This window comes from Triticum dicoccoides, chromosome 3A (genome assembly GCF_002162155.2).
Source record: "Triticum dicoccoides isolate Atlit2015 ecotype Zavitan chromosome 3A, WEW_v2.0, whole genome shotgun sequence".
Lineage (NCBI taxonomy): Eukaryota > Viridiplantae > Streptophyta > Magnoliopsida > Poales > Poaceae > Triticum > Triticum dicoccoides.
The window spans coordinates 614977546-614988951 of NC_041384.1; positions in this window are offsets into that span (position 1 = coordinate 614977546).

Sequence of the window (11406 nt, forward strand, 5' to 3'; positions counted from 1 at the left end):
GAAGCAGCTATGTACTCCGCTTCACATGTAGATCCCGCCACGACGCTTTGTTTAGAACTGCACCAACTGACAGCTCCACCGTTTTACATGTAGATCCCGCCATGACGCTTTGTTTAGAACAGGATTACCATACCACTCTAGTGCGGATCTTACTCTGGTTGATCTAGGAGGTTCAGTAGTAACTTGTTCTGAAGTTTCATGATCATCATTATTAGCTTCCTCACTAATTGGTGTAGGTGTCATAGAACCGGTTTCTGTGATGTACTACTTCCCAATAAGGGAGTAGGTACAATTACCTCATCAAGTTCTACTTTCCTCCCACTCACTTCTTTCGAGAGAAACTCCTTCTCTAGAAAGGATCCATTCTTAGCAACAAATGTCTTGCCTTCGGATCTGTGATAGAAGGTGTACCCAACAATCTCCTTCGGGTATCCTATGAAGACACATTTCTCTGATTTGGGTTCGAGCTTATCAGGTTGAAGCTTTTTCACATAAGCATCGCAGCCCCAAACTTTGAGAAACGACAACTTTGGTTTCTTGCCAAACCATAGTTCATAAGGCGTCGTCTCAACGGATTTTGATGGTGCCCTATTTAACGTGAATGCGGTCGTCTCTAAAGCATAACCCCAAAACGATAGCGGTAAATCTGTAAGAGACATCATAGATCGCACCATATCAAGTAAAGTACGATTACGACGTTCGGACACACCATTACGCTGTGGTGTTCCGGGTGGCGTGAGTTGCGAAACTATTCCGCATTGTTTCAAATGTAAACCAAACTCGTAACTCAAATATTCTCCTCCACGATCAGATCGTAGAAACTTTATTTTCTTGTTACAATGATTTTCAACTTCACTCTGAAATTCTTTGAACTTTTCAAATGTTTCAGACTTATGTTTCATTAAGTAGATATACCCATATCTGCTTAAATCATCTGTGAAGGTGAGAAAATAACGATATCTGCCACGGGCTTCAACATTCATTGGACCACATACATCTGTATGTATGATTTCCAACAAATCTGTTGCTCTTTCCATAGTACCGGAGAACGGCATTTTAGTCGTCTTGCCCATGAGGCACGGTTCGCAAGTACCAAGTGATTCATAATCAAGTGGTTCCAAAAGTCCATCCGTATGGAGTTTCTTCATGCGCTTTACACCGATATGACCTAAACGGTAGTGCCACAAATAAGTTGCACTATCATTATCAACTCTGCATCTTTTGGCTTTAACATTATGAATATGTGTATCACTACTATCGAGATTCATCAAAAATAGACCACTCTTCAAGGGTGCATGACCATAAAAGATATTACTCATATAAATAGAACAACCATTATTCTCTGATTTAAATGAATAACCGTCTCGCATCAAACAAGATCCAGATATAATGTTCATGCTCAACACTGGCACCAAATAACAATTATTTAGGTCTAATACTAATCCCGATGGTAGATGTAGAGGTAGCGTGCCGACCGCGATCACATCGACTTTGGAACCATTTCCCACATGCATCGTCACCTCGTCCTTCGCCAGTGTTCGCTTAATCCATAGTCCCTGTTTCGAGTTGCAAATATTAGCAACAGAACCAGTATCAAATACCCAGGTACTACTGCGAGCTCTAGTAAGGTACACATCAATAACATGTATATCACATATACCTTTGTTCACCTTGCCATCCTTTTTATCCGCCAAATACTTGGGGCAGTTCCGCTTCCAGTGACCAGTCTGCTTGCAGTAGAAACACTCAGTTTCAGGCTTAGGTCCAGACTTGGGTTTCTTCTCCTGAGCAGCAACTTGCTTGCTGTTCTTCTTGAAGTTCCCCTTCTTCTTCCCCTTGCCCTTTTTCTTGAAACTAGTGGTCTTGCTGACCATCAACACTTGATGCTCCTTCTTGATTTCTTCTGTGTAGCAATGAGGATAATCCTTAAGTTACGGACCCAGTCCGTATAATTGCTACCATCATCTTTCAACTTTGCTTTCTCAAGGAACGCATTAAAATTCAACGAAACAACGGCACGGGCCATCTATCTACAATCAAACATAAACAAGCAAGATACTATCACGTACTAAGTTCATGATAAATTTAAGTTCAATTAATCATATTACTTAAGAACTCCCACTTAGAAAGACATCCCTCTAATCTTCTAAGTGATCACGTGATCCAAATCAACTAAACCATAACCGATCATCACGTGAAATGGAGTAGTTTTCAATGGTGAACATCACTATGTTGATCATATCTACTATATGATTCACGCTCGACCTTTTGGTCTCAGTGTTCCGAGGCCATATCTGCATATGCTAGGCTCGTCAAGTTTAACCTGATTATTCTGCGTGTGCAAAACTGGCTTGCACCCATTGTAGATGGACGTAGAGCTTATCACACCCGATCATCACGTGGTGTCTGGGCACGACGAACTTTGGCAACGGTGCATACTCAGGGAGAACACTTTTATCTTAAAATTTAGTGAGAGATCATCTTATAATGCTACCATCAATCAAAGCAAGATAAGATGCATAAAAGATAAACATCACATGCAATCAATATAAGTGATATGATATGGCCATCATCATCTTGTGCTTGTGATCTCCATCTCCGAAGCATCGTCATGATCATCATCGTCACCGGCGCGACACCTTGATCTCCATCGTAGCATCGTTGTCGTCTCGCCAATCTTATGCTTCTACGACTATCGCTACCGCTTAGTGATAAAGTAAAGCATTACAGGGCGATTGCATTGCATACAATAAAGCGACAACCATATGGCTCCTGCCAGTTGCCGATAACTTGGTTACAAAACATGATCATCTCATACAATAAAATTTAGCATCATGCCTTGACCATATCACATCACAACATGCCCTGCAAAAACATGTTAGACGTCCTCTACTTTGTTTGTTGCAAGTTTTACGTGGCTGCTACGGGCTTAGCAAGAACCAATCTTACCTACGCATCAAAAACCACAACGATAGTTTGTCAAGTTGGTGCTGTTTTAACCTTTGCAAGGACCGGGCGTAGACACACTCGGTTCAACTAAAGTTGGAGAAACTGGCACCCGCCAGCCACCTGTGTGCAAAGCACGTCGGTAGAACCAGTCTCGCGTAAGTGTACGCGTAATGTCGGTCCGGGCCGCTTCATCCAACAATACCGCCGAACCAAAGTATAACATGCTGGTAAGCAGTATGACTTATATCGCCCACAACTCACTTGTGTTCTACTCGTGCATATAACATCAACACATAAAACCTAGGCTCGGATGCCACTGTTGGGGAACGTGGTAATTTCAAAAAAAAAATCCTACGCACACGCAAGATCATGGTGATGCACAACAACGAGAGGGGAGAGTGTTGTCTAAGTACCCTCGTAGACCGGAAGCGGAAGCGTTATAACAACGCGGTTGATGTAGTTGTACGTCTTCACGGCCCGACCGATCAAGCACCGAAACTACGGCACCTCCGAGTTTTTGCACACGTTTAGCTCGATGACGATCCCCGGACTTTGATCCAGCAAAGTGTCAGGGATGAGTTCCGTCATCACAAGGGCGTGGTGACGATCTTGATGTTCTACCGTCGCAGGGCTTCGCCTAAGCACTACTACAATATTATCGAGGATTATGGTGGAGGGGGCACCGCACACGGCTAAGAGATCAATCATCAATTGTTGTGTCTCTGGGGTGCCCCCCTGCCCCCATATATAAAGGAGTGGAGGAGGGGGCCGGCCAAGGAGGGTGGCGCGCCCAAGGGGGGAGTCCAACTCGCACCGGGAGTAGGACTCCCCTTTTTCCTATTAGGAGTAGGAGAGGGAATGAAGAGGAAGGAGGGAGGAAGGAAAGGGGGGCCGGCTGTTGGAAATATGCCCTAGAGGCAATAATAAATTAGTTATTATTATATATTTCATTGTTCATGATAATCGTTTATTATCCATGCTAGAATTGTATTGATAGGAAACTCAGATACATGTGTGGATACATAGACAACACCATGTCCCTAGTAAGCCTCTAGTTGATTAGCTCGTTGATCAATAGATGGTTACGGTTTCCGGACCATGGACATTGGATGTCGTTGATAACGGGATCACATCATTAGGAGAATGATGTGATGGACAAGACCCAATCCTAAGCCTAGCACAAAGATCGTGTAGTTCGTATGCTAAAGCTTTTCTAATGTCAAGTATCATTTCCTTAGACCATGAGATTGTGCAACTCCCGGATACCGTAGGAGTGCTTTGGGTGTGCCAAACGTCAGAACGTAACTGGGTGGCTATAAAGGTACACTACAGGTATCTCTGAAAGTGTCTGTTGGGTTGGCACGAATCGAGACTGGGATTTGTCACTCCGTGTAAACGGAGAGGTATCTCTGGGCCCACTCGGTACGACATCATCATAATGTGCACAATGTGACCAAGGAGTTGATCACGGGATGATGTGTTACGAAACGAGTAAAGAGACTTGCCGGTAACGAGATTGAACAAGGTATCGGGATACCGACGATCGAATCTCGGGCAAGTATCGTACCGCTAGACAAAGGGAATTGAATACGGGATTGATTGAATCCTCGACATCGTGGTTCATCCGATGAGATCATCGTGGAACATGTGGGAGCCAACATGGGTATCCAGATCCCACTGTTGGTTATTGGCCGGAGAGGTGTCTCGGTCATGTCTGCATGGTTCCCAAACCCGTAGGGTCTACACACTTAAGGTTCGATGACGCTAGGGTTATAGGGAAAGTATGTACGCGGTTACCGAATGTTGTTCGGAGTCCCGGATAAGATCCCGGACATCATGAGGAGTTCCGGAATGGTCCGGAGGTAAAGATTTATATATGGGAAGTCCTGTTTTGGTCACCGGAAAAGTTTCGGGTGCTACCGGTAACGTACCGGGACCACCGGGAGGGTCCCGGGGGTCCACCAGGTGGGGGTACCTGCCCCAGAGGGCTGCGTGGGCCAAGTGTGAGAGGGGACCAGCCCCAGGTGGGCTGGTGCGCCCCCCCACCAGGGCCCAAGGCGAATAGAGAAGGGAAAAGGGGGAAACCCTAGGCTCAGATGGGCCTAAGGCCCACCTAGTGGTGCGCCCCCCTCTCTCCCCCCTTGGCCGCCCCCTAGATGGGATCTAGGGCTGGCCGCCACCCCTAGGGGTGGAAACCTAGGTGGGGGCGCAGCCCCTCCCTTTCCCCTATATGTAGTGGGGTTTTGGGCTGCCATACACACGGGAACATCTCCTTCTTGGCGCAGCCCTACCCCTCACCCTCCTCGTCTCTTGCGGTGCTTGGCGAAGCCCTGCTGGAGTACCATGCTCCTCCACCACCACCACGCCGTCGTGCTGCTGCTCGATGGAGTCTTCCCCAACCTCTCCTTCTCCCCTTGATGGATCAAGGCGTAGGAGACGTCACCGGGCTGTACGTGTGTTGAACACGGAGGTGCCGTCCGTTCGGCACTAGGATCATCGGTGATTTGGATCACGACGAGTACGACTCCATCAACCCCGTTCACTTGAACGCTTCCGCTTAGCGATCTACAAGGGTATGTAGATGCACTCTCCTTCCCTCGTTGCTAGATTACTCCATAGATTGATCTTGGTGATGCGTAGAAAATTTTGAATTTCTGCTACGTTCCCCAACAGTGGCATCATGAGCTAGGTCTATGCGTAGTTTCTATGCACGAGTAGAACACAAAGCAGTTGTGGGCGTTGATTTTGTCAATTTACTTGCCGTTAGTAGTCTTATCTTGATTCGGCGGCATCGTGGGATGAAGCGGCCCGGACCGACCTTACATGTACTCTTACGTGAGACTGGTTCCACCGACTGACATGCACTAGTTGCATAAGGTGGCTAGCGGGTGTCTGTCTCTCCCACTTTAGTCGGATCGGATTTGATGAAAAGGGTCCTTATGAAGGGTAAATAGAAATTGGCATATCACGTTGTGGTTTTGGCGTAGGTAAGAAACGTTCTTGCTAGAAACCTATAGCAGCCACGTAAAAACTTGCAACAACAATTAGAGGACGTCTAACTTGTTTTTGCAGCATATGCCTTGTGATGTGATATGGCCAAAAGGATGTGATGAATGATATATGTGATGTATGAGATTGATCATGTTCTTGTAATAGGAATCACGACTTGCATGTCGATGAGTATGACAACCGGCAAGAGCCATAGGAGTTGTCTTTATTTATTTATGACCTGCGTGTCAACATAAACGTCATGTAATTACTTTATTTTATTGCTAAAGCGTTAGCCATAGTAGTAGAAGTAATAGATGACGAGACAACTTCAAGAAGACACGATGATGGAGATCATGATGACGGAGATCATGGTGTCATGCCGGTGACAACGATGATCATGGAGCCCCGAAGATGGAGATCAAAAGGAGCAAAATGATATTGGCCATATCATGTCACTATTTGATTGCATGTGATGTTTATCATGTTTTACATCTTATTTGCTTAGAACGACGGTAGATTAAATAAGATGATCCCTCACTAAAATTTCAAGAAAGGTGTTCCCCCTAACTGTGCACCTTTGCGAAGGTTCGTCGTTTCGAAGCACCACGTGATGATCGGGTGTGATAGATTCTAACGTTCGAATACAACGGGTGTAAGTCAGATTTACACAGCAAAAACACTTAGGTTGACTTGACGAGCCTAGCATGTACAGACATGGCCTCGGAACATGGAAGACCGAAAGGTCGAGCATGAGTCGTATAGAAGATACGATCAACATGAAGATGTTCACCGATGTTGACTAGTCCGTCTCACGTGATGATCGGACACGGCCTAGTTGACTCGGATCATGTTTCACTTAGATGACTAGAGGGATGTCTATCTGAGTGGGAGTTCATTAAATGAACTCAATTGTCATGAACATAGTCTAAATTGTCTTTGCAAATATGTTGTAGATAAATAGCTCACGTTGTAGCTCCCTATTTCAATACGTTCCTAGAGAAATACCAAGTTGAAAGATATTGTAAGCACTGATGTGGACTAGGTCTGTAGTCCGAGGAGTGTCCTCACTGCTACACAGAAGGCTTACGTCTTTGATGCACCACTCGATGTGCAAACCCCTACAACGTCGTCTGTGGATGTTGTAAACACCTGACAGACACATGATGATGACTACTTGATAGTTTAGTGCACCATACTTTACGGCTTAGAATCGGGATTCCATTGACGTTTTGAACGCCATAGAACATATGAGATGTTCCAAGAGCTGAAATTGGGATTTCAGGCTCATGCCCATGTTAAGAGGTGTGAGACCTCTGACAAGTTCTTTTGCCAACAAGATGGAGGAGAATAGCTCAGCTAGTGAGCATGTGCTCAGAATGTCTGGGTGCTACAATCACTTAAATCAAGTGGGAGTTAAACTTCCAGATAAGATAGTGATTGATAGAGTTCTCTAGCCACTATCACTAAGCTACTAGATCTTCGTGATGAACTATGACATGCAAGGGATGGAGTTGATCCCGGAGCTGTTCGCGGTGCTTAAGACCGCAAAAGGTAGAAATCAAGAAGGAGCATCAAGTGTTGATGGTTTAATAAGACCACTGGTTTCAAGAAGGGCAAGGGCTAGAAGGGAAACTTCATGGATGGCAAACCAGTTGCCGCTCCAGTAAAGGAACCCAAGGTTGAACCCAAACCCGAGACTAAGTGCTTCTATTGTAAAGGGGACGGTCACTGGTAGAGGAATTACCCCAAATGCATGGTAGATAAGAAGGCTGGCAACTTCAACAAAGTATATACGTTATTAATGTGTACCTCGCTAGTACTCCTGGTAGCACCTGGATATTGGATACCGGTTCAGTTGCTATTACTGGTGACTTGAAGCAAAAGCTACGGACTAAACGGAGACTGGCTAAGGGCGAGGTGACGATGTGTGTTGGAAGTGTTTCCAAAGTTGATGAGATCACCATCGCACGCTCCATCTGCCTTCGGGATTAGTATCGAACCTAGATAAATGTTATCAGGTGTCTACGTTGAGCATGAATATGATTAGATCATGTTCATTGCAATACGGTCATTCATTTAAGTTAGAGAATAATGGTTATTCTGTTTACATGAATGATACCTTTCATGGTCATGCACCATATGTGAATGGTTCATTGAATCTCGGTCGTGGTAATACACATGTTCACGCCAAAAGATGTAGAGTTAATAATGATAGTACCACTTTCTCGTGGCACTGCCGCTTAGGTCATATTGGCGTAAGATGCATGAAGAAACTCCATGTCGATGGATGTTTGGAGTCACTTGATTTTGAATCGCTTGACACATGCGAGCCATGCCTCATGGGCAGGATGACCAAGACCCCGCTTTCAGGTACAATGAAACGGGCAAGTGACTTGTTGGAGATCATGCATGCTGATGCGTGTGATCCAATGAGAATTGAAGCGTGCAGTGGATATCGCTATTTTCTCATCTTCACTGACGATTTGAGTAGATATAAGTATATCTACTTAATGAAGCACAAGTCTGAAACGTTTGAAAAGTTCAAGCGATTTCAGAGTGAAGTTAAGAATCATCATAACAATAAGATCATGTTCCTACGATCTGATCAAAAGGGGATTTTCTGAGTTATGAGTTTGGCAATCACTTAAGACATTGTGGAATTGTTTCACAGTTGAAGCCACCTGGAACACCACAAGGTAATGGTGTATCCGGACGTCGTAATCGAACACTATGAGATATGGTGCGATTATGATGTCTCTTACCGATCTACCGCTATTATTTTGAGGTTATGCATAAGAGACAGCTGCATTCACTTTATATAGGACACCATGTAAGTCCGTTGAGACGACGCCGTGTGAACATTGGTTTGGCAAGAAACCAAAGTTGCCGTTTCCTAATGTTTGGGGCTGCGATGCTTAAGGCTTCAGCCGGAGAAGCTCAAACCCAAAGCGGACAAACACATATTCATAGGATACCCAAAGGTGACAGTTGGGTATACCTTCTATCTCAGATCCGAGGGCAAATTGTTTGTCGCTAAGAACGGGTCCTTTCTCGAGAAGGAGTTTCTCTCGAAAGAATTGAGTGGGAGGAAGATAGAACTTGATGAGGTTGTTGAACCTTTATTTCAACCAGAAAGTGATGCAACATAGAAAGATGTTTTCTGTGGCGCCTACGTCTGTTGAATAGGAAGTTAATGATAGTGATCATGAAGCTTCGGATCAAGTTGCTATCGAACCTCGTAGGTCGACAAGGATATGTACTACTCCTAAGTGGTATGGTAATCCTGTCTTAGATATCATGTTGTTAGACAACAATGAACCTACGAGCTATGGAGAAGTGATGGTGGGCCCGTATTCCGACAAATGGTTAGAAGCCATGAAATCCGAGATAGGATCCATATATCAGAACAAAGTATGGACTTTGGTGGACTTGCCCGATGATCGGCAAGCTATTGAGATAAATGGCTCTTTAAGAAGAAGACGGACGTGGTCGGTAATGTTACCTTCTATGAAGCTCGACTTGTGGGAAAGAATCTTTTCACAAGTTCAAGGAGTTGACTACGATGAGAATTTCTCACCCGTACGATGCTTAAGTCCGTCGGAATCATGTTAGCATTAGCTGTATTTTTCGATTATGAAATCTGACAGATGGATGCCAAAACAAGTTTTCTTACCAGTTTCCGTAAGAAAAGTTTGTATGTGATACAATAAAAGGTTTTGTCTATCCTAAGGATGCTAAAATGTATGCTTGCTCCAGCAATCCTTCTATGGACTAGAGCAAGCATCTCGGAGTCAGAATACATGCTTTGATGGAGTGATCAAAGCTTTTAGGTTTATACAATGTTTGCTAGAAACCTGTATTTACAAGAAAGTGAGTGGGAGCACTACAACATTTCTGATAAGTATATGTGGATGACATATTGTAAGATCTGAAATAATGTAGAATTTCTGGAAAGCATAAACGGTTGTTTGAAGAGTGTTTTTCAAAGGAAGATCTGGATAAAGTTGCTTACAAATTGGTCATCAAGATCTATAGAGATAGATCAAGACGCCTGATGATACTTTCAAAGAACACACACCTTGACATGTTTTTGAAAGAGTTCAAAATAGATCAGTCAAAGAAGGGGTTCTCACCTGAGTTGTAAGGTGTGAAGTTGAGTAAGACTCGAAGATTGACCACGGCAGAAGAAAGAGGAAGGACGAAGGTCGTCCCCTATGCTTCTGTCATAGGCTCTATACGGTATGCCATGCTGAGTACCGCACCAGATGTGTGACTTGCCACATGTCTGGCAAGAGGGTACAAAGGTGATCTAGGAGTAGAACACCAGATAGCGGTCAAAATTATCCTTAGAGGAATAAGGAAATGTTTCTCGGTTATGGAGGTGATAAAGAGTTCGACGTAAAGAGTTACGTCGATGCAAGCTTAACACCTATCCGGATAGCTCCGAGTAGAGATACCGGATACGTATAATGGAACAATAATTTGGAATAGCTCCAAGTGGGACGTGGTAGCAGCATCTATGATATGACATAAAGTTTTGCGAAGTACATAGGGATCTGAATATGGCAAGACCCGTTGACTACAACCTCTCTCACAAGCATAACATGATCAAACCCAGAACTCATTGAGTATTAATCACATAGTGATGTGAACTAGATTAGTGACTCTAGTAAACTCTTTGGATGTTGGTCACATGGCGATTTGACCAGTGAGTGTTAATCACATGGCGATGTGAACTAGATTATTGACAATAGTGCAAGTGGGAGACTGTTGGAAATATGCCCTAGAGGCAATAATAAATTAGTTATTATTATATATTTCATTGTTCATGATAATCGTTTATTACCCATGCTAGAATTGTATTGATAGGAAACTCAGATACATGTGTGGATACATAGACAACACCATGTCCCTAGTAAGCCTCTAGTTGACTAGCTCGTTGATCAATAGATGGTTACGGTTTCCTGACCATGGACATTGGATGTCGTTGATAACGGGATCACATCATTAGGAGAATGATGTGATGGACAAGACCCAATCCTAAGCCTAGCACAAAGATCGTGTAGTTCGTATGCTAAAGCTTTTCTAATGTCAAGTATCATTTCCTTAGACCATGAGATTGTGCAACTCCCGGATACCGTAGGAGTGCTTTTGGTGTGCCAAACGTCTGAACGTAACTGGGTGGCTATAAAGGTACACTACAGGTATCTCCGAAAGTGTCTGTTGGGTTGGCACGAATCGAGACTGGGATTTGTCACTCCGTGTAAACGGAGAGGTATTTCTGGGCCCACTCGGTAGGACATCATCATAATGTGCACAATGTGACCAAGGAGTTGATCACGGGATGATGTGTTACGAAACGAGTAAAGAGACTTGCCGGTAACGAGATTGAACAAGGTATCGGGATACCGACGATCGAATCTCGGGCAAGTATCGTACCGCTAGACAAAGGGAATTGAATACGGG